The sequence below is a fragment of the Calonectris borealis genome, chromosome 2 (genome assembly GCF_964195595.1).
Source record: "Calonectris borealis chromosome 2, bCalBor7.hap1.2, whole genome shotgun sequence".
NCBI lineage: Eukaryota > Metazoa > Chordata > Aves > Procellariiformes > Procellariidae > Calonectris > Calonectris borealis.
Genome location: NC_134313.1, coordinates 154,358,047 through 154,382,006, shown reverse-complemented (window position 1 = coordinate 154,382,006; position 23,960 = coordinate 154,358,047). Strand labels below are relative to the sequence as shown.

Genomic DNA, 23,960 nt, shown 5'->3' with positions numbered 1-23,960 from the left:
AGCAAACTAGTCTAGTGCATCTCACCATGCTGTTACCCACAGCCAGATGCATTTAAGGACCAGGCCAACACCCTTTTATTGAGGCCTCAAGAGGCACAGGAAAACAGGATGACATATTGTTGTGGTTTAACCCCAGGAAACATATCAAGCCTCTGAACGTCCCACCAGGGAAGAATTTCTCGTCAGGAACAGCTGTCAGGCCTGTGTTTCAAGAGCTGAGCACATTACCACTATTCCTTCCTCTTGTCTCCACAACAGGCACCTCTGTCTCGTGGAGGCTTGACGCAGATCATCAAGAAAACAGGACTGTTTCTGTGAAAACACAGGCTGGACCTCTACCACCGTTGGTTACACAGGACAGCACACAGAGCCAGAGGACAGCACATCCTCATCTTGAACTGCACTTTCGGGTCAGAGGTAATGACACCTCAACGTAGTAACACTGCACACAATTCTGTTGTCATAAACCTCATTAGCCACGTGAATCATTCAAGAGAGGTTTCCATTTTCAAGTGGCTTTTGTTTTCATTTTGAACACAGGAGATTAAGATAATTACAGGCTGAGAACATTCTTCAGTATGATATAATTTGGTTTACTCTTAAAGAAACACACTTGCCACGATAAAAATAACCAGACTAGTTCAGAACATTTTCCATAAGCTATCAGCAGGACTGTTCACACACCCAGAAGAACTACATATCTACCAGGATAAGAGTACTATCTTTCAGCGCATGAGATGCTATCTGAGCTAGGATCAGTCTATGATGACACTAACAACTGTCGAAGACCCATAACAATACCAAAACTAAATGAATAATTTTCACTTCCTATTTACTTCCCAGGCCTCATGCTGCTGCCCCCTGCCAAGTAATAAACTCAAGTACACTCAGTCTTTGCAAGACCACTTAAGTCTCTCTTAAGAGAGTCATAAACCACGATCACATGCAGATTTTAAGAAGCATTATTAGTGAAATGGATCCAAAGGTGTCATTAAGTAGTCAGCTCTGCAGCATTGGGTGTCCATGCTCTATGTAAAACCCTACAAGCACCGCAGTCATAACTATCAGCATACTCTACTCATTTTTTTCCTATTAATCACAATACTTCATTATTTCCCCCTTTCTAATATATCATTGTTTTCTGGAGTTCAGACAAGAAGTCAGGGCAAGCTGCAATCCCACTGCTGACCCATTTAAGCCAGGGAAGGTAAGCACTCAGCCTCTCCAACATAGCTATTGGGCTGTGGACCAGAGAGGTTCTGTGCATCAGTAAACAAGTACCCTCTTGATTTTTTCAGCCTTTCCCAGCACCCCACTGTACTGTAACCAACCAGCATCATAAAGTCTCTCTTTCTTTACACCACATGTGCACGCTGCTGCTGCTGCTGCCTTTCTTTCCAGCTGAAAGAAGAGACAAAACTCCTTCAAAAATTTCTCAGCCCCGCTGCAAAGCAGCCCTCGCGCCGAGCGCGGCAACGGCAGAGCACCCTCTGCCGCGCCTCCGGCTCACTGCTCCCGCCAGCTCCGAGGATGTCCCCGCACAGCACCCCGCCGCCGCACCCGTGCGCTCCCCGCAGCGCGCCCGGCCGCCGCCTCCCCCCGGGACGGAGGAGGAGGGCGGCGGCGCCGGCCGGCGCTTTCTGCCGCTCGGCCTCCGGGCTGTGCCCGAGAGCAGGTGCTCCCGCAGCCCGCGCGGGAAACGGCGGCAGGGACCGCAGGCAGGGCGCGAGCCCTCCATCCTCCACATGTTGCTGCGCTGAGGAGAAAGAGAGCCCGAAGCCGGAGTGACAGCTCGGCCCCGGGCGGGAGGGGAGGAGGGGGGAAGCGGCGAAGTTTCGTGCGGCACCTTCGCGACGCAAACCCGCTCCCCGGACGAGCGAGGAGCCCGCGGCGCCTCGTCAAAGGCGGCGGCCGTGCCCCGGGGGCAGCGCCCGCCCCGGCCCCGCGCGGGCTTCCCTCCCGCGGGGAAGGGGCGGCGAGCGCGGCCGCCGCCGCCACTCACCTCACAGCCGGCGGCTCGGGGGCAGCCACAGCCTCCGGCGGCCTCCGTCCGTCCCTCCGTCCGGCCGGCGGGGCGGAGTGGGGCGGGGGAAGCGGCGCGGCCCCCGCCGCTGGGGGCCGCCTCCTCGGCGAAGCGGGGCGGCGCCCCTCGCCTCAGCGCCCTGGCGGGGAGCGGACGTGCCCGACCCCGGCCGGGCACGCGGGGAGCAACGGCCACGCAGCGCTACACGGCCCCACGCGGGACGGGACGGGGTGGGGTGGGATGCGCCCCTCGCCACGGCCCCGCCCCCGCGCCCCCCGCCCGGCTCGCCCCGCTTCCGCGCGCCTCCTGGAGGCGCTGCTCCACTCCTTAAAGGGGCCGCGCCCGGCGGGGCGCGGAGCCGGGCCGGTGCGGGTGACCCGCGCTGGCAGCGACGTGAGAGGCGCGTTTCGCCCGGGCGGAACCACCTGCCGAGAGCCCCTGGCAAAGGTAACGGCCACCGGCGCCGGGGTGAAGCCCTTAAGTGGAGACTGAGGTACTGCAGCGGCACCGGCTCGTCCTCGTCCCGGACGCAGCTGGCAGCCGTGCAGGCCGGAGCTCGGCGGAGGTCTGAGGGAAGCGTTGGGCCCTGCCTCAGACGCCATCCATGTCAGCCTCGGGGCGCCTCTCCCCGAGCAAACCCCACGGGGAGTGGGGGATGCCGCGGGTGAAGGCCGTGGGGTGGCGGGTACCAAGGCACGGTGTCCCAGCACATCCGTACCTTGGAGGTCGGGTCAGTGGCAGATCGGCTTCAGGCTCCCGGCCCTCTGTTACACCGCTGCGAGGGTACCCGGGACCTGAACCTGGGCCTTCGAGCTCATCAAACCATGCGGGCCTCTCCGGCCAACGTGTTGAAGTGTGGTGGGAGTTTTTTGGGTCCCTTTCATCATGGCTGGCCCAAAGGATATTTAATTATTTAGTTAAAGGGGTTCAGAGCTCCAGTGCAGCAAAGGAGCTGGGCAGGGCTCGACAGCGTTACTCATGCGTTAACCTAAGTATGTGGATGGCTCCTGCATTAGCAACATTTCTGGACAGTGTTTCTCTGTAGTGTGCATTCAGAGACATAGGACTTTGTTCTCTTTACTAACTCTCACAACCTTTCCAGGCTATCTCGACCAAATTGCAGAGTTTGCTCCTGCTGGGCTGGAGCAGGGCCTGGGAAGCCCTTGGGGAGAAGGCTGACTAGAGGAACAATTCAATGAATGTCCTGCTTTCTCCCTGCTACTGGGACCACATGGGGTAGAAGCTGGGGGAAACAGAAAGTCATCACCGCTTTTTATTTAAAGGGAGAAACTTTTTTTTTTCTCAGATGCGCTTGTTTAAAATTGAGGCATCGTTAGGAAGATGGAGGAAATATGATTATGATGTTGTAGACCTCACCTCAGTGGTGCAGCAAAGGTATTTGTCCACACGGTAAGAGGGAAACAGCGCATTCAAATTTTCTGATATTAAACAGCCCAGAAGGTAGAATCGTCCTTTCTTACATCTTCCTCTCACTTTAATCTTTTACTTTAGACAAACATTTTTCTAAGCAAATTACATGGAGAATTGAAGCCCTGCTTCACTTGATCAGATCTTACAAAGCAATTTGAAACATGACTACAGCACATACCACATAGAGAATTACCAAAGGGGGAATCGTTTGAAGAATATGTTAAACCTGAGGTAGAGAACACATGGAACTGAACAGAATAGATGCTTCTGTTCCATTCAGTTGCATATGCAAGAGCAGAGCTATCATCTCCTCCATATTTGCATGAAGTCTGTGCAGAGAAACAGGAGAAAATCTTAAGGTGTGGAAACATGCTAAAATGAGGCAAACCTAAAAACTTTCAAATCAACACCCAAGTATTTCACAAGGCACACTACAAAGTATCTTTGTCTGCAGCACTACAGCAGCTTTGTGCTCTAGATGAGTTCAGAACTGAATGTTGAGGGCTTAGCTTGAAACATTGCTGGGCTTTATAGCTTTGTGGCAGGCAGAAGTTTCTTAATTGCAGGATAATAATGTGGTGTGGGCACATGCCTTTTGCCTGGTGGTTATGAATTACGTTGTGCAGATACATGAAGCCCACATCAAATAGAAAGCACAGACGTGTCCTTCCAGTCTGATTGAGGGAGAGAAGAAGGAAAGCTAGCATGGAAAGGAGGTCAGACATAAACCATAGCAAGGTTAAAAATCTTGGATTAAAAATTGACCTTGAAAATATGGTTTATCCTGCTGCCTTTCAACACAATTTGTGCTGTTGTTCAACACCCCTATTTGAAACTATCAAAGCTCTTCCCTTTGCTTAAGAAAACAAAGAGGCAGCACCTTCTCACTAGAATTGTCAAGGTTTAGAGATGGAATTTTGATCCTGCGAAAAATGCCCTGTAACACAGGCCTGAGACAATTGTCTGAGTGGAGGGGAGAAAAAAGTGATTGAAATGTTAAATTTGCTTTTGTTGTGATTGACATGATGCTGTCCTTTTTTTTTTTTTTTCCAAATATCAGAATGGTTTCTTGATGGAGCTTTTACAGCTGAAAACCTGCAACCCATTTAACAAGAACTCTGTTTTCACCCTAGTTCAGAACTGATTTGTCTGGATTTAGCTTTAGGCACAGTCCCTGCCATCTTCTGCCAGAGATTTTTCTCCTGCAAACTTAATCCATGATCCAGATACATGATTATTTCAAATTTACATTTAAAAAGGAGTAAAAGATTGATTTGAATTCCAAGGGAGGAGAGGGAGGCACAATGATGTTGAATCCTTTGTTTCCAGAAGAACCAGGAAAGAATTAAGACTATTAAAGAAGTATAATTTGGATCAGACCAACCAACTTAATCCATGTCAGTTAAAAAGATTATTTTCCCCACTTTTTTAATGTGTTAGACACAAGCATGTTTGATTTATGATGGGAGTCAAAACCATCTGTACTTTGGGGCACAAGCAAATGCTTATTTAAACAATGGGGCTCTCTGGGGGGGATATAGGAAAGAAATGACATTCTTTTGCAAAGAATTCAGTATTTTTCACTCCATGAAGTATCTTGTTTTGTTTTGAAACGTACTCTGCAGAAGAAACAAGAACTAAACCTGTTATAAAGGAATCCAGCAACTTTCACCTTTATGTGACTGGTATGAATATGAACTGTTACTGTTTGCTTGCCTTTGAGTGACCCGCATGACAAGAACTGGTCATCTCAGTCTCATTGGCAGCATACAAGTGTTCACATCTTAAAAACATTTGGAACTAGTTGGCAGTCTGAGGCCTTGTCTGCACTCAGGATTAGCTCTGATTTCAGGAATTATTTTAGCTTCTGGTACAAACCCACTGTAGATAATGTTGTGCAAGTTGTGATCTACGCTGCCGTCTGCACCATTCGATGGCTGATGTGGGGACTAGTTCTAACTTCAGATGAGGCTGAAGGAAAGGAACCAGTTTCTGAATGGTTACATATCCTGAACCAGCTCTCATGATGTGCTTGAGTAGTTTATTTGAAGTTTTTCAGGGAAAAAGTGTTGAGGTTATCAGAAGATAAACATCTGTAGCGTCGTTTTAAGTTCAAGCCTGCATTGGGTGGAGATGCCGTTCTGTAACCAGATGCTGTGCTGTATATGCATTCATATGATTAGAAACAGGCTTGAAAGTAACATTTAAATTTACTAGTAAACTTCTCAGGCTTCAGTAAGCCAGGTCTGTGAATGAATGTTGTGCCCGTTCCTTTTAAATCCATGACCTTGGATCTAGACATGTCTACACTTAAGGAACTTTCTTGCCAAGCTTTGGAACTGGCCTGTGTAGCTCAGCATAGTTGGTATACTATGACAAAGATGTGCCTCACTGTAGAGCCCAGTGTAAACTATTAATGTCAACAAAAAGGCCAGAGCAGAGAGATGGAAATATGTCTGTTCCTGCGAGGTTTCCACATATGGAGAAAGCAGGAAAAAAGTAACAATCTACATTTCATCTGCTCTTCTAAATGAACGTATTCAACAATGTGGCAGGCTAGTAGCTTTCTCTTCCTGTGTAAGACTATGCCAAACTAGAGTGAGGAAGCCTAGGGTCTTTTAAAAGAAGGTGTGAAAAACTCTGGGGCAAGTGTAGAATTTTAGAAAAGAGCCAAAGCCTCTGTCCACCCTCAGAAGAGCAGAATGACAGAGCTCTGGCAGCCATTGCAGCCACCACCGATTTATTTACGAGTTCCTGGAGTCAGTCCAGTGTAATTATGGGCCTAAACTCCAGATCGGATTCACTTGACATTTGAGAAAGTCTGTGGAAAAACAGTAATAATAAACTGATAATAACCATCCGTCTCATAGGCAACAAAAAATAAAGGGAAGAGAAAGGGCAGGTGGGGAGAGTGGACGGCAACATAATCCCCCGAAGATCTCCTGCTTGTCAGGAGATACTTTCAGTATATACCCCTATGTATTTTCTAAAAGGAGCTATTGAGAATTTTGGAGTAAATCCTGACTCATGTCAGTGCTATTGCAATTACTGCACTGGAAAAAATGAAAACGGGGGGTGCAAAGGAAGCTGGAATAAGTTGGGACAGCAGTTTCTTTTGGTGGAGTAGATAGTTTGTGGCCCACGTGGCATTTATCCAAGCATGCTCATCACCTAAATTATATTACCATGAAATTGTTGGCTTTAGAAGAAGATGTTTGAAGAAACTATGCTGTAGCATATGATTTGTTTTCAATTTCATGCACAGTATAGGAATATGCTTTTTGTACTTTACTGCAGGTCTCTGATTCTGCTTGTTCATATCATTGGTATAACATGGATGAATATCGGGGTTAAAAATCTTTGTATTTAAAACATCTGCTGTCTTATATCAGGATTTATATTGCACTGTTCAATCCTTTCCATTTGAATCACTCCATATTATTTTCTATTGAATTTCTGAAAGACTCCTTTAAAAACCCAACTCTCTGGGAGTTTTCCAGAAAAAAATATTTTTCAAGTAAGATAAGTTGATGAATTCTGCTGAATGGAAAAGGCATCTTCTCTGACAAGAAAGAGGACTGACATTTAGTTTACAGTTGTCTCAAGTATTTTATTTCAGGTGATGGAATTGAATTGCAGGTTATGAGTGAATGTTTAGCAAAGCAAGAACAGTTAGTTACATTTATGCTACACCTAAATAGCATATTGTGAGTTTTCCTTATGTAGGTTTCAGAACATATCACCTACATAGGCACAGGTACAAAGGAGTCCATATATGTAAATGGATTTCCTCAGAGGAAGCATTCTAATTAGCTGCTTTCATCAAACAGCAGCAACCAAATGTCAAGTGCCCTGGCAGTCAATACCGAGCACAGTAACACTAGACAGTGTCTGAAGGAAAAGGAATCCCGAGTGAATGAATGGGGTTATTGGCCCAGAACATCTCATCTTCAAGTGACCTGCTTTACCATGCTCACCTAACTTCTCAGGAACTTCCTACTCACAACTGGAGTGAGTAACTCCAGTTCTGAAGGAGAAAGAATATGAAAAAGGGATGGTCACAGCTGTGTATGCAGAACAAATTCAGTTCTCAGATATCCAGTGAATGTACATTTCTTCAGGTTAAGTGCATGGGAATCACACACATTGAAGCAGTTTAGCCTAGGTTATTCAGCCCATTCTCCCTGATCTGACAATGGTATCAGGTATTTCTGCTTAGGAACTATATGTAGAACTAGAGTTCTACGTTATTTAAGTTTTGGGGTTTTTAATTTGGCTTTTTATTTAGCTATTTAATTTCTTTATTTGACATTTATTTAACAGTAGGTTATTGTGTTATTTCTGTATGCTTTCATACTTACATCTATAAATACATGTCTCATAGGTCTTGAGGAGATGACTTAGCAGCCTGAGGCACTGGTGTAAGGTCAATAATAAAAGTGTAATATATAGGAATGGATTTTTTTAAATTTTTTTTTACCTACCATACATCTGGCTTTCACCAGACATGTCCTTTTTTTGTTCCTGGTAATTTTGTTGGGGCAGAATTTGAGAATGCTGACAATTGTCTGGAACAGCCTTACCAGAATAGGAACTTTGCCTGGGCTGCTGGATATCTAGAAATCCTAGACACATTCACTGTGCGTTGCAGATCAGCTCCACAAAGTATGCAGTACTTCCACAGTGTTCAACCTTCTGAGCATATGTTGCCCAGATGAACTGCACAACCCACAGTAAACCCACTAACTGTGAAAAGTCAGATTAACTATATAATTTGTGCACTGTACATCTGATACTTTGATGTGCTGGGCTTACAGGTATTTTCTATTCTGCACACGCTCATAGATTTCTACTGGGTATTTCTTGGGTGCAAATCAACTGATTTTTTATTTACTTGTTTGCATGTCTCTCAATGATGAGACACTGTTACCTGGAAAAAACTTATTTTTGTTTGGGATCAGTGCATAAAATTCAGCAAGACTCTGTTATAGTTGGTCAGCTGAGGTTGCATCCAAACCACTGAACTCGGTGGGATGTTGGAGCACAGGGTCACACTGAATGAAGCTTTCAGCTACTGATGGCGTCTGAAGAACATCAAGAAAAAGTTGAAAGCCTCGGTAAATATACTTCGGAAAGTAGCTGGCACTGCTGTGTGGATTTCAGCACAGGCAGTGGGCCTGTCTGCCACAAAGTTTTCTTCACATTATTTGGTGTAACAGTCCTCACGTGGAGCTCATAGTTGTTAAAATAAATAGTGCTTCTAGAATAATATATGGGATTTTGAACTCCATTCCTCAACTGTGGCTTCCAGTACCATCTAACAGTCTTACAACAGATATTAAAATGTGAAACAGTTACATGCAAGAGAAACAAAAATAATAATCCCATAATAACAGGAAACATCACCATTAGCAATCCCAGTTTGCTGTTCATAAGAATTTTGAGAGTTATTGGCATCAAATATGCACAGTCTGTAGTGTCTAAAAGGAACTTAATGTTGATATTCCAGAAGTACTGCCTTCCCTTGACAATACTGGACTGCACTCAAGTGCATCCCAGTGACTTCAGAAAGGTACACATCTTCTGTGCAGACAGCGATACAGTCATTTACCTGTGCTGTGACTGTGGTACAATGAAGATTATAATATTAACGGCTTTGAAGTCCAGGTGTATGCAAGGGGCATAAAAGGAATTCCTCAGCCTTCCAGACCTCAGTGAGCCATGTAGCTGTGGCATGAGTTTGTAATCTCTTGTTGCTTTCTGGAATGACACATTTAAAAAAGAGATGAGCAAAATCAGTGTCAGTCCATTCACATGCAGGGCTCTTCCCACATGGAAAACCCTGCAGGTTCCAGTCCTTGTTTTCAGTCCTTGCACTTGTGTAATTGAGCTTAGCGGTTTATTGTTTTGTCCGTATACCCTTCCAACTTCTGTTTCCACAAAGGTGGTGTTCTGCATGGGTGTGCTTGTGTTTCCCACACTGCGAGGGAATATTCAAGTTATAAACAATGATGTAAATAAAAATACAAGTACTTTCAGCAGTTCACTCACAAAGTCTTAACATACATTAGCCTTTATGAAAGCCTTGTATGAAAGCAAGGTGTTTATTTGCAAACATCTACAATTAGAGCTTTAACTACTTCAGTGTGCACAACATTTGATTGCTTGTATGGGATAGTATGAGAGCAGTCTGCCCACTGGGAGTCCTTTTGCTGCAGAATTTGGTTTTAGAGAAAGGATTGCTTTGCACTACTTTGGAGTAACAAGGATTTTATTTTGCATAGTCAAATCATTAAACAAGTTGCATTCAAGGGGACAACAGTACTTGGGAACATCAATCTAATTTTCTTGTTTCAGCTGGAAAAATAGGAGAAGAATCAGAAATGTTAAATGTTTAATTCTGATATTTTTAAGTGAAATGTTTTGACTTTGGATTTGGAAGTGGCAGGTCAATCTTGTATTTGGCTTAATTTTTAAAAGAGCTGCAAAACTGTTAAATAAATTTAAGCATGAAACAAAACACCTTGGAAAAATCACAACTGTGAAAGTTTTTAAATTTTCTTTTTTTTCATTATAGCTCACTGAATCAGAAATCCATGACCCATTGTCTCTGGCCCCTACTCAAAGATCCAGTAATACTCTCCACATGAAGCTGTGTCTTGGACTCTTGAGCTGGAGCCAGAGTCCTTGCGGTTGAAGCTAGGAGATGGAAGTGGATGGTCCTAAATGATCCACTAGCAATAATAATTTGTCTGGAGCACTCTTGTGCTTAAACACAGACTTCCCATGAAGACCCACAATTGCAAATACTTAAAGATATATGAAAAGAAAAAGCTATTTAAAATAATCCCTCCCAAGTCTTATAGCTACCAATGTCATACAAACATACAGTATGAATCAGGTCAGCACTCCCAGGAAAAGTCTGAGTTGCTTGCAATCTTTCACTAGGATCCTGAAGTTTAATAGCTTAGTCATTTATTTTCCCTCTTACACTAATGTGTTAGCAACAGATATGAGAGGGGATAAAAAAACAGAAAACAATGAAGTGGAGACACTTCTTATAGGCAATCCACATCAAAGGATGTAAGATTATAGAAGGCGAAACTGGAGCTTAGAGTGACTTCTGTCTACAAGAATGAAAATATTTGCAGTCTCACTTGCCATGTTTGTACTCAGAAGAACTACATGGAACCCATCCTCCTCCAAGCCAGTGTGTTCACATCTCATCTGTGTGAAATAAAGATCCCATTTTTTGGCTTGCCTAAAGCAACTTTTCAGAGAATAAGGTTATTTGAATAGGAAAGCCCTAATTTAAACAAGTAACACTCTGTGCAACTCGGAGCTTTTTCAGCAAACTGAATTCATGAAGGAACAAAAAGACTAAACAGAGATGTTTTGTCTCCTAATGAAACCCCCAACCTCTTTTAGGTCTAAATAAAACTTTCAAGGCAAGAATTTAATAGAAAGAAAGATTTTGTGAAAAAAGTTCTTGTTTACTGCCAAGTGATACAGCAAATAGTTTGGTGACCTAGCAGTTATTCTTTGTTGCATGATTGTGTTGTGATCTTTCTTATGAAAAACATGATCAGTGTCAATGTGTTGTGTAATGGAAATACTGTCTTTAGTATAAACTGATTTTGCTAATGCTCTTATATATTCACTGGTTGTCTACAACATGACTCAGATAGCAAGATTAGATAGAAAACACAACGTGGGCCATCAGCTACAACTCACAACCACAAAAATGGAGGTTAGGGTGTTATTCAGTCTCTGAATAGATACAGTTTGTGTAAGAACCACTGCACACATTTCCAAAGTGATCCAGAATATCGCCACTATATTGTAGGTAGTAAGGCAGAAGGTACAAAAAAGGTTTGAAAAACCATGCTTGTAAGTTCATTTGCAATGCTGACACAATTTACATACGTTTCCCCCAGCCCTGAGGATATTGTTGGCAAAGATTTGTGTCTCATGGTAAGTAACAGCAAAACATGAAAACATAGTAATCCCAGCTCTGACACTGTGTCAAGGAGTAATTTCCATAACAATGATCATTTTGCAAAGATCAGAAATTATTTAGTGATAAAACACATTCTCCAAATCAACAGTGAAAGCACCTCAAATCAAAGACAAATTATTTTCTGTCTTGTATTTTATTTATTTATTTATTTAGGCCCCAGTTGAACATATCAGTGAAGTACTTGAGAACTCTCAAAGAATACAATAGTAATACCTAGAATAAAATAGTTATACTTGAAGATTTTAAGTTAAGCCTATGCTGAAATGATTTGCTAGATTTATGCTGAGGAGTGAGCTCACAGCTCACAAGCTGTGATCGGTAGAGGTTTGTGGCAAAAGATGTTGGTACTTTAAGCTTTGGTTTTGCTTCTCATTTTCTTCAGCTATTTGAGGTCCTACCAAGTGCCATAATAGCTGGAAAAAAAAAAAGCTGGAATACAGCAGGATCTGGCAACAAATATCTCCGCATTGATATACTCCAAAATCTGGGGACTGAAGTTGGAGAAGAGCAAAGGAGCACCTATGCTTGGGAAAATTGCTGGAGACAAGTTGCATTAACTCTGAACCGTATCATGTTGCTGTGACAGTAGGGAAGAGCCAGAGCAGAACCAGTCACACAGCAGAAGGTTTTTAAAAGTTCAGTGGGCTTAATGTCATGGGAGGGTCATGAGCAGTGAGCTGCCAAGCTGCACTCTAAGACCTTTCTCCTGCCGTGAACTAGTGGCTACGTAAGGTACAAGGCAGTGGAAAATCAGGCTCTAAACCTATCTTTCATTAAATGCAAAATGTTTACATTTTAGCCAATTAAAAAATCTCAGTATGTACAAATAATCTGTAAATCCATGATCTTGAAGCCTGTCCAAAACCAATAAAAAAAGCCGGTACCTGCAACAAAGATGTCACAAGTCAAGGGACATTAAATGTGCTGCACAGGTCTATATAATGAACAGGGTGGGATTGCTTGTAGGTTTGCAGATTTGGCCTGGCTTGAGCAGGCTTAGCTCACTTTATTGGAAACTTGCATCCTCTTACATTAGGGTTAGATCTTCTTCCTGTGCTTTTCTGGTTTTCTACTAAGCATAATTATCAGCTATCTTTACACCCAGGTCCGACTCCCTATATTCTTCTTAATCATTCTCACTAAAGCAAATAACCCTCCCCAGTCTGACGTGAGTATAATTATATTTCATTACTTCACAACTGAGCCATGAAAGAGCCATAAAATGTTGTATTTTACACTAGAAGCGGTGAGGAAAACACTGAATAATACCACTTCTCCTCGACAGTGCTGGCATCTATGAATGGATGGGGTTCATGGTGCAAATCATCAAATACAGAAGCATGAAGAGGGAAAGTTCAGATAACCTAGGAGAGACTGAACTACCATAATGAGAGTACTTCTGCAGGGTTACCAAGTTCTTTTTTCCAGGGGAAATAATGCCAAAGGCGAGAGGAAGTGTGTGGATAAACATCTCATTGGTGGCGACAATGACTGTGTAAGTTGTTCTTCAGACATCCACTGTTGTCATATCTCCTGCTCCTTTGTTAAGATTTGAACTTGAGTGAAAACGAGCAGTTGTGAAAGTTGGTGGAGACTTGAAGTTCTATTTTCCACTATTGTATGACCTTTTTATGCTGCCAAGATGGCACAAAAAAGCACAAAGTGGGGAAGGACCAGCTTGCTTCTAACAGCACTTCAGGTGAAGATGTTCTGGTTGGAGCCCAGGAGGTGATTTCAGGGCAGACTTCTTTCCACTCCCATAGAGACTGGTGACCCTCTGGTGACTGCACTGCTAGCTTACGTGCCAAGTATGCTAAGTATAAGATGTGGAGAACACTTATATAACATTTACGGTAAAATTTAGTAGAAAATAGTAACCAAGTGTGCTGGTTTGGGCTGGGATAGAGTTAATTTTCTTCATAGAATCTAGTATGGGTCTATGTTTTGGATTTGTGCTGGAAACGGTGTTGATAACACAGGGATGTTTTCGTTATTGAGCAGTGCTTACACAGGGTCAAGGCCTTTTCTGCTCCTCACCCCACCCCACCAGCGAGCAGGCTGGGGGTGCACAAGAAGTTGGGAGGGGACACGGCTGGGACAGCTGATCCCAACTGACCAAAGGGATATTCCATACCATATGACGTCATGCTCAGCATATAGATCTGGGGGGATGAAGGAGAAAGAGGGGGATGTTCGGAGTGATGGCGCTTGTCTTCCCAAGTCACCGTTAGGCGTGATGGAGCCCTGCTTTCCTGGAGATGGCTGAACACCTGCCTGCCGGTGGGAAGCAGTGAATTAATTCCTTGTTTTGCTTTGCTTGCGCGCGCGGCTTTTGTTTCCCCTGTTAAACTGTCTTTATCTCAACCCACAAGTTTTCTCACTTTTACCCTTCTGATTCTCTCCCCCTTCCCACCAGGGGGGAGTGAGCGAGCGGCTGGGTGGGGCTTAGTTGCTGGCTGGGGTTAAACCACGACACCAAGGAATATTCTGAAGCAGCTCCCCAATCTATTCTTAGTGCTGGGCAAACATTTCTAAATTAATGTTTTCCATTTTGAAAATGCTGATTCATCAGTGGGAATATGTCAAGGTGGATATTTCATATTGGAAATATTCATACTTAGTAAAAGGAAATTTGGTCAAGGCTCACTGCAAAGGTTTTGGAATGGTATATTTCTTATTTATTACTCCTCTTTCAGAAGAGCTCTTATTCTTTAAAACAAATAAACAAACAAACAAAAAAAAGTAAATGGATTTTTTTGTTTGTTTTAACAAAATTATATATTTCTATTGACATGACTTTTTTTGAACATTTTGTTTTACAGGACTTTACAAATTCTCTAATTTTTTTCCCCTCCAAACCTGATATGTTTCAAAATGTCAGAATTTCCTGTGAAACAGACCTTCCAGCTCTGCCATAGCCCTGTCTGTGAAGCCTTTAGAATGAGGAATGGTAGTTAATCTCTGTAATTGCCCCAATAAACCCAAACTAGGAGAGACAAAAAAGTAAGGAAAAAAAAAACAACTTGAGAGAAGAAATAACTTATGCAGATTTTTGTAATGAACATGTCCTCAATAACTCAAGCACACATGCAATTGTCCCTGCAACAGAACTAGTTTTACTTATGTACAGGAGCTTTCTAGCGATAAACCTATGTCTGCCCTCTGACATTGTTGTACGAAGGAGACATCATTGGTATGGTACAAGCAATTCTTCTAGTCACTTTTTTCAGCAGACTGGAATAAGAAGATGGACTCTGTTTAAATCTGTGGCAAAAATAATCACTCATAAAATCATGGAATCTGAATGTAACCATTTGGGGCCTTTTAAAGCTGCCTTGCTTTGCTCAACTGTAATATTTCAGCTGCTCATTATTGGCATACTTAAATATTCATCTACAAACTTGGAAATCCCAGTTCTCTTTCTGAACTGAGTGTCTCTAATTTATTCACCCAAAGTCTGAGACTTCTATTTTTCAAGTAAATTTAAGAAATGCTTTCTCTCTGTTTCAAATCCCTTTTCAGAAGATTAAAAGAGGGAATATCTAAAGAGGATATAATATCCTAAGGCATTCACCTGCTTAATAAGGTTGATCCTGCCTAAGAAGACTCTGGATAATTCAAGCCATCTGACCAAATCACTTTTCATTTCTAAAAATGCCTTGGTCATGTTGTATCCAGTAAGATGGACAAAGGGAGAGAGGTGTGTAGGCAATAGTAAATACAGCCAGGTAACTTTGGTAGACTGAAGACCAGAGAGAGAACTGCAAAGAATAGGAAGAAGGTTCTGTGCTACTGTAGCTCTTTTTTTAGGTCAAAAAGGAACCAAAAGAAAGTTCATAACTTTATTTATTCCAAGAATGTGTAAATCTGGATGCACAAAGAAGTAACATACTATCTACATAAAACATTTCCATTTGCTGGCTCCTCCCATCTGGATTTACTGGACTACGGCCAAAGAGTTGTAACTGCCAAATTTTTCTCTAACAGAAAATCCATCTGAGCAGAATTTAATATTGGCAGAGGATGTTTGGAGACATGTGTGAAAAATTAGGAACCCTTTAAGGGAAGAAGTCACCCAATTAAAAATGTGCAGAAAATAATCTATCATACATTCCCATCAAATCCCTTTTGATTTCAAGTACCAAAATAATGACTGGATCAGACCCCAGTTGAGTCTAGGGCTGTCTGAACTGTTTGTTATGGATTTACCATTATTTTTGGAGGGAGAAAAAATCTGAATTGAGCTTTTAAATGTTTTTAGGTTTGCTTTTTATGTACTTTCTTTGTGGAATACCTTGCACAAATAATTTTCAGTCCTTTGGCTCTTTGAAACAGCTTCCTTTGAGCATTTCAACACATTTATCCATGTTGTGTGTTTGTACTTTCAAGTATTGTTTTTCCCTGACTGGATGACTCTTAAATTTAAAATAGAATCATAAATCAGGGAATAAAAATACCAAACTGTAGCATATTCTGTTTCAAGAGGATAATCACTTTCCTAAAATGTATGAAACATTTGTAACCACAGGCATTTAGAGGAAATGCTAAATAAGGCAACAAATTAATAATACTACTTATTAATAAATCACATTCTTCAGCTTATTAACAACCATATTTGCAACTTAAGAAGTTTTTTTTTTTGTTTTGCGTTGTAAATACTGACTCAACCCTACTACAGTATGTGTGGTACTGGATCTGTAGAATGGAAATCAGTGAGGTAGAGTTCTTCTATTTTGCAGAGAAAAACAAAAAACTGCAAAATAATTCTTTGAGGTTCTTTTTTTGCCCTGAAATAGAGCTAACTGTTTAATTTTGTAATTATTATCAAAACACTTCCTTGTTTAAAGAAATACCCCCCTTTTTTTAAGAAAAAAACAAAATAATTTCCTTATTTCCAAAGTAAATATATAATTTTAAACATTCTGGAACAAAAACCTTTGGGTGGCATTCATTTGACCAGCTGTAACCATCACAGTCTTAAATACATATCTTTGAATAAGGTGAATTGACATCCAGACATGCCTGTTTCTCTGAGTTGACTATAATTATGGAGTTAGACAAAATGCTTAACTCAGATTTGGCTACAGATAAGTATTTTCCAAAAAAAACCCCCGCCCCTCCCAAACCTGTCTTTTTTGGAGTAGTTTGAAATTACTTCACATATTGAACTCTTAAATTTGTGATTACTTGTCAGTTCAAACCTGAATTATTCCACATATTTGGTCCAACCCCACTTCTGAAGCATGCTCCAGAGAGAGAGAAATGCTCATATAGTATTTAATTCTCCATGTCGATAAAGATTTGAGTTCTATTATTTCATCCCCAATTATATCTTTTTTATCATAGCTACAGGGTGTGTTACAGAGTTACCCTTTACTCTGCTAATCAAGAAGAATGTGTCTATTATTCTCCGCATTTCTTTCGTGGAGGCAGTCACCGTTTCTGGGCGTATGCAAGCAAAATGTTCACCTCACCAGACATATCACTGGAAGTCTGAACAGAAACAGCCCAGTGAATTTCCAGTCTTGTGGCTTCTGTGATTGGTGAAATAGAGATCTATGCATTCCAGAATGAAAGACAAACAAAAACATGTCCTTCAGGAGCATCTTCTGTAACCAGTGTGATACAGAGCTGAGAAATTACTCTGATATTTGGTGATGAGAATTTAGCAAAGATCTTGACTTCACTGGGAAGCTGCTGGACCTCAGGAGCCTCAGGCATAGGCTGTCACATATGGCATCCCACATACAACCAGTGAAGATAAAATAACTTGATAATAAATATAAAATTTGTAGGCTGTATTCCTATATAGGCAGAACTACTTCTTGACATAATGAAAATTAATTCAGTTTCTTTTCCTTTGTGCAAGTTTGGTATACCTGTCACCTTGTGTCTGATTTGGCAACTAGTTACAATATTTTTCATAGAATCAAAGCACAATTCAGGTTAGAAAGAATTTCTGGAAGTCATGCAGTCTAAGCCCCTGCTTAAAACAGGACTAACTTCAATATCAGATCAGGTTGCTCAGGGTCTTGTCCAGTTGAGTTTTGGGTATCTGCAAGGATGACGTTTCTGCAAGCTCTTTGGACAACTTGTTCTGGTGTTTGGCTGCCCTCAAGGAATTTTTTTCCTAATCAGAATTTCCTTCTTGCAGTTTGTCTCTGTTGCCTCTTTGGCTGCTGACCTCTAAGAAGAATGTGCCTCCATTGTGCCTACCCAATAGCTAGTTAAGACAGCAGTTAGATCCCCACTTTTGGCCTTCTCTTCTCCAGGCTGAACAAACTCAATTGCCTCAGCCTCTCCTTATAAGTCATGTGCTCCAGCCTTTTAACCATCTTAGTGGGCCTCTACTAATATATGTTATAATTTTCACATTTTCTGCAATTTCTTAGAATTGCTACCTTAAAAAATCCCAAGGTCTTGAAGTTAAAATACATTTTTATTTGCGTAATTGATGATGCATTTGCCGTAACCTGATCATCCCAAAAGAGAACTGCTTGAAAAATGTAACCAGCTTTTCTAGTCATCTGGTCTGTGGAAGAGTGGATTACTCCATCAAGGCAGCCAAATTTAACAAGGAAAAGAACCAGATTTAGCAACCGTATCAAAAGCAGACATTGTTTCAAGAGGCGTAAGACTCGTATTCCATCCAGACACCAGCCCAGCCGGATAGGACAAACAAGTTCCTAACTCCCTTTTTAAAGGAAGATGGAGAATGTATTATCTAAAACTGTTTAAAATCCAAAAATAGTAATGAGTGTGTACATAGGGTTAAAAATCACACATTCATTTCTGGAGCTGGGCCAGAGAAGAGCAATGACAGTGTGATCAAAATTAGGGCACTGAACCTCTTTTTGCCAGAAAATATTAAGGGTTAACATAGAGTATAGAAGGCATGATTAGAAGTAAAATACTAATTCCTCTTTGATTTCAGTAGAATGGCACCAAGGTAGACTGGCAGATTTCTCTCCCCGAAGAATTCTTAACTGCACATTCAAACCAGAGCCCAGTCCTACTTCCATGTTCACAGGAAATATTTTAAATACCGTAGCAGAAACTGGGCCTGTGCTCCTGGCTTTATCCATCGGTTGCTCTTGCACAGGGAAGCCCCAGCATTAGTGTCAATCCAAAATGAAGTAAGTTATAAACTAAAGGGAGGAGTAAGCACTGTCCTGAGGGCTGGGGTGAGCGCCTGCTGTTCCCACCGGCCCTTCTGCAAATGGGTCAGCAGCCAATTTGTGCTCTCTGCCTGGCCGCGAGCACCGGCGGCCAGCGGGGAGCGAGTCAGCCGAGCCGCAGTAGCCCTGCACAAGCGTGCGGTCGGTGCCGAGTGCCTGCTGGTTTCCTTCTCTACATGCTTCACCCCCTCCCTGCAGTGGGGAGAAAGTTAACCATGCTTTCCGGAGAGTCCAGGGATGGGTGTTCGTTTTTGAGGGACAACTGGGGACTGGCAGTCTCAGCTGCCTGGTGGTGGCTGTTTTGTTTCTGGGAGGGATGGCTGAGCAACTTCCCCGACCCCAAAAGCTTCAGCCGTGCTTTGAGGCTGAGCCGGTGCCAATATGCTTCCTGTAGCTGATACATTTTTATCTCATCCTCGTAATCGGCGACACCACCAACTGCAACACCAGCTGCAGGGGAGAAGAGAACCTCTGCCAGGGATGGGGTTGTTTTTCATACGTAGCAGGATTTGACTTGTTTATTGAAGGAAGTGGGGTTGATTAGTTGTGTCACAGGACTCCTGCCCATTTAGGGACCAGTGGGAAAGAATCCTTTCCCATCCATTTAGACCAGGTGTAACTACTGGGGCAATGGGCACAAGGAGGAAGTCAACAATCTCTTAATCGAGCTGGCTTAGTAGTGGCTTAATCTGACTACATTGCCAGGATTTCTGGACTTACGCCCAGAAAGCAAACCCAATATATAATATAAATTATTAAGATAAATACTACTATAAAATAATATAATATATTATAGAAATTATAATGATATCAATTGTTATTATATTTTAGAACCAAATACGTAGGCATATATATGTAGCTAGCTGGGCTATTAATGCCCAGAAATTCTTCCTGTGTGCACGGTGCAAAGGCAGGACTTTTCTCCTGTTCTGGTGAGTGTGCAGCAAGCGTAGTTACGGTTAGTATCTGCCTTACTACATATGTATTATGCTATTGAAGTGCATATGTGCAAGATGTCCATTATGTCCCAAACATTTCAGATTTACGTGACTCACACCCAAGAAAAAGACAAAGCAACTATGGCTCCAGCCGTCTAATTTATTTGGAGAAAGAGCCTCAAGGCTCTTCCTGCATGATTCTGTTAGTTCCTTGCTGTCAAGCTGGTAATATTTTTGATCTTTCTTTCTTTCTCCCGTTAGCCTTGCCACTCTGCCTGTTTTGTTTTAAAAAAGAGTTACTGCAGAAGTTTCCAAAGGATAATTATCTGGGGAATAACTTGTGTTCTCTGGAAGCCAGTATCATTAAATACCTGTGGATTTACTTCAAAGGAGAGGAAAGTTTAAATACAGAAACACTGGCAAATTAGCTCATTCCTATTTTTTATCTGCCTATTTTAGATTTGTAGCTACAGACAAACCTTAATGTAGGGTAAACTTTGGCTTAAGGAGGCACCATTGTTTGCTATGAGACGAGGGTCAGCAACAAGCTCTGGAAACCATTTGTCAATAAAACCCTGGTAAAGCTAGGAAGCTATTCATGTGGTTTGTATTCACACTAAGTCTTGTAAAGCACTATTTATCATGGTGACAGCCACCAAATAAATCTCATAATTATAAAGGGACACTGCTAAACCATTTCAAAACTAAATATTGAGTTGGAGCATCAGATGCTCAGCTGAGCCATGTCCTGGGAAGACACTAGAAACATCTCATAGCCACTTAGTGAAGGAAAGCATATGGACTCATGTAAATGAACTTTACTACACAAAAGTGATGTACCGAGCAAAGTAACAAATGATGCTTGCCACCTGTTCAGCATGAAAGGATACCTTGAAATTAGAGGAGGGTGAGAAAAGGAATCAGATGTAAAGGATACTTTCGCTGAAGATGGTTTGTAGTGGATTGTTGTCCCTGGAGAAGGATAGATATGTCTTACCCAGGCAGTGATCCTGCACACAAACAACAGTTGCGATGTTGCACCATCGTATGCTTTTCCTGGTATGTTTAAAACATTAGGCAGTAAAGCGATGACTTGGTCATGGGAAGAAGAGAGCCATCAGCACTTGTAGCTTTGAGACAGCAGGAGCTCTGAGGCCTGGAAAGCTGACAGCAGTCTTGAGATGGGTAGTTAATGAACTGGGTAGGTAGAAGACTTTGACCCCCTGGTTCTCTCTTTTTTTTCCCTATCGAAAAGTTTTGGGCTTACTCGGGCTGGTTTGGCTTTGGGTTAGAGAAAGGCCTGGTTTCTCTGCCCAAAGGTAATGACATTGCTTGATTTTCTGTGAGGATCTTCACCAAAAGGGTCTGTGCCAGCTACTGTAGCACTTTCAAGGCTAGTGTGGTTCAAGGCTCTGTGGAGGCTGCTCAAAGGAGGCAAGCTGCACAGCTCCCTGGCTGGTTCTTTTCCCAGGCCAGAAGGAGAGCCAGCATAGATCCCTTCTAGCAACTGTGCAAAGAAGGAAACTGGAAAGGCTGGTACCCAACATTGTTTTAAGGAAAGAGCTCTTAGAAGAAAGAGAAGCCATCAGTTTCCTGCTCTGTTGCTGTTGGATGAGTGAGCTCAGCTTTTCCTCTTGCTCATCTTTTGCTCCTTTGTTTTCCCTCTCCCCATATCTGTCAGGGTCCTGACTGCACCAACAGGCTCAAATTGCCCCCACCTTTCCTCCTATTCCAATAGTCCCTCTTGTCTCCTATTTCAACAATATTTTCCCCATGACATCCCCTGAATCCAGGTTTATGTCATATAAGTAAAGCAAATGAGTCAGAAAAAAATGGAGCTAACAAGCCATGCATCTCTCATCACCCCCTCCCTCAATTTGTCTCTGCTATTATATCCCACAAACTTGACCATTGTTTGTCCTTTCAACTTGCAAGTTATTACGGCCAGGAACTCTATCTTTGCATGTGTTTGGGCAGCGCACCATTCAGTGGGGACCTAATTTCTGCTTGGGGCATTGCTATAATATTAATTACAGTAATTAGGAGTCTCAGGTGTGCTTCGGCTGGAGTTGAACCATAACAAAAAGCAAGCCTGTCGACTATAAGCAAGGCAGAAGCTTACTCAGTCCTGACAATAGAGTTTCTTGCTTTTGCCAAAGATGGAATAACAGTTTATATTTTTCTTTCCTGAAACAGTACAGCAGATTCCCTGTAGGAAAGCCCAGGGATTCTAGCCCAAGGTTTTCCTTAGTAAACTGGGCACAGAGCTGACAAGTGCCCTAGAGACACCTCCATACATCCCTCCTGGTATACCTGGATGAAAGCCATCCACCAAGAACTCCCCAACACCACCTCCTGCTTGACCCACCTGCAGTCAGATTTTTTCTCTGTCCCAGGCTTCACGCTCCAGGCAGAATACCTCAGCAAGTCCACATTATGCCCAGCCAGCTTCTTCAGAGAGCTTTTAACCCCAAATGGGGGTCTTGTGATTCCTTTGTATTTTCACTACGCATCCAGATACAACTGGAATTTCTGCTGATTTTAAGAGCCTTGCCTCCAAGGCAATTAGACAGTCTGGCATCAGTTTTTAGGCAAATAAATTCTTTTGTCCATACACGTGCATATATTTGTCAGGAGCGGTGCATCTATTGCTCTGCTAGGCAGCTATCTCAAGCTGCACCTTGTAGACTAAGATATATTAGGTGGCATTTACCTTAGTACACTGGCACTGGTCATTTGTATCCATGTATATGGCAGAACTGCCTGAGCAGTGAGTGGCAGCTCCCTTTCTGTTTAATGATAGGGGAGCATTTTAAGATTTGTGTAATGCTCACAATCACTGGCTTCACTCGGTTTCCAGCTTCAAGACTGAGGCTGTCAAGCTGTCAAGCTGTTTTAACACAGCAGAAAGTATCAAGACAGAGGGCTAAGATGACAGGAATGCACAAACAGCTAGCAGGTTCATTAACGCGCAAACACTTTCAGGAAATCTGGAAAGAGAGCTGTGGACTAACCTTTGGGAGACCTGGCTTATTCCCATCTCTCTGCCACTGCCACATTACGTGAGCCTGGGCAAGAGCTTTCACTTCTCTGTTTTACCTCCTACCTGTGTTTGTTCTGTAAATAACCAGGCCTTGTTACTCAATCCCCATAAAATTCCTGTTAGGTTAACTTATTTTTCAAATATGAAAACACATTCACAGGGAGGCTGTAAACTGATTTCAAAAGCTTGAATGGAAATGCCATCGCCACACTCTTGCCAGCCTAACTCAGATGGGAATCTCTCCCTGAATGATTTCACAAGGTGATGTGGCAAATCAAGTCAGAGAATAGAAAGCTGGAGATTTCTAGATGTGTTCTCAGAAGATCGGATCCTTGTCCTCATTCTGCTGAGCTGGAGATTTCTAGATGTGTTCTCAGAAGATCGGATCCTTGTCCTCATTCTGCTGTCATAGCTAGCATTGGCCTGAGGAAAATGATAGATTGAGAACCAGAGATGGGAGGAAAAAGAGGATCTTGCTGGTACAACGAGCACTTTTGGAAAAGACAATTGGGTAAAGGAAAGGAGCTTTGTAGAACTTTTGAGAGTTTTTCAATATTAAAAATATTGTCACAAAACTAAGCTAGCATGGGAAACATTTGCACCTTGATCGCATTGTATTTTCCACATTTGATCAATGATTCATCATATTTAGTTTCTTCTTTGACAGTGGTTAATACCAGATGTTTCAGAAAAATGTGCAAGTAACCTTGTAAATAGATAGTCTAAGGTTAGCTTGCCCAAGGCAAGTTTCTTCCGAAAGCCAGGTAGCTGGCTGATGGCCTGGCCCATGAAGATTTGTTTCCCCACAGTCATGGTTCAAACAAAGATACAATGATACACTGATTCCATAGATTACCTAATCACTGCACTGAATTATTTGTTATTCCAAAGTACAAGTTATTAGAAACAGAACAGGAAGGAATGTTTTGAACTGTCTTGATTTCTAACCTACCCAGATGAACCAAAGCACTGGAGAATTTTTTAAAACGTTCTTCAAAGGGCATTTTAAAAGAGTGTAAGGCTTGAAAGTAGTATCAGTTGCATCCATTTTTGAGGCCATGCCTCTACGCTCTACATGCTCCCCCCTCAAAAGAAAATAATAGTCAGAAGAAGGTTTGGTAGTCTTCATAGTATTCAGAGTCTGGGTTCAATCAAGTACCTGAAAGCTAATGTTTACTTGGCATTTACATATACCCCATATTTCAGCAGATGAGGAACCAGTAAAACATTCTCTCACATAAAAATTCCCAGCTCTCTGACTTCTGGCAGTGGCCAAAAACCCTGCAAAACCAGCTTTTCTTGTGATATTTTGGCCTTTTTGGTCCTG

The 23,960-nt window shown here is 42.3% G+C and overlaps 1 protein-coding gene and 1 long non-coding RNA gene across 4 annotated transcripts in view; one reads left to right on the top strand and one right to left on the bottom strand.

Annotated features, from left to right (window-relative positions):
* The window catches only part of SVIL (supervillin), a 141,453-nt gene extending 139,369 nt beyond the window's left edge, over positions 1–2,084 (bottom strand). Inside the window, exon 1 of the mRNA XM_075144001.1 lies at positions 2,003–2,084. The gene's annotated coding sequence lies outside the window, so the exon portion shown is untranslated. The remainder of the gene's footprint in view (positions 1–2,002) is intronic.
* Positions 2,085–2,372: 288 nt separating this feature from the next.
* LOC142079582 (uncharacterized) overlaps positions 2,373–23,960 on the top strand; it is a 43,887-nt gene continuing 22,299 nt past the window's right edge. For all 3 annotated transcript variants that reach the window (XR_012672718.1, XR_012672719.1, XR_012672720.1), the window contains exons 1-2: positions 2,373–2,470; positions 3,330–3,433. This is a non-coding gene — a long non-coding RNA (uncharacterized LOC142079582). The remainder of the gene's footprint in view (positions 2,471–3,329; positions 3,434–23,960) is intronic.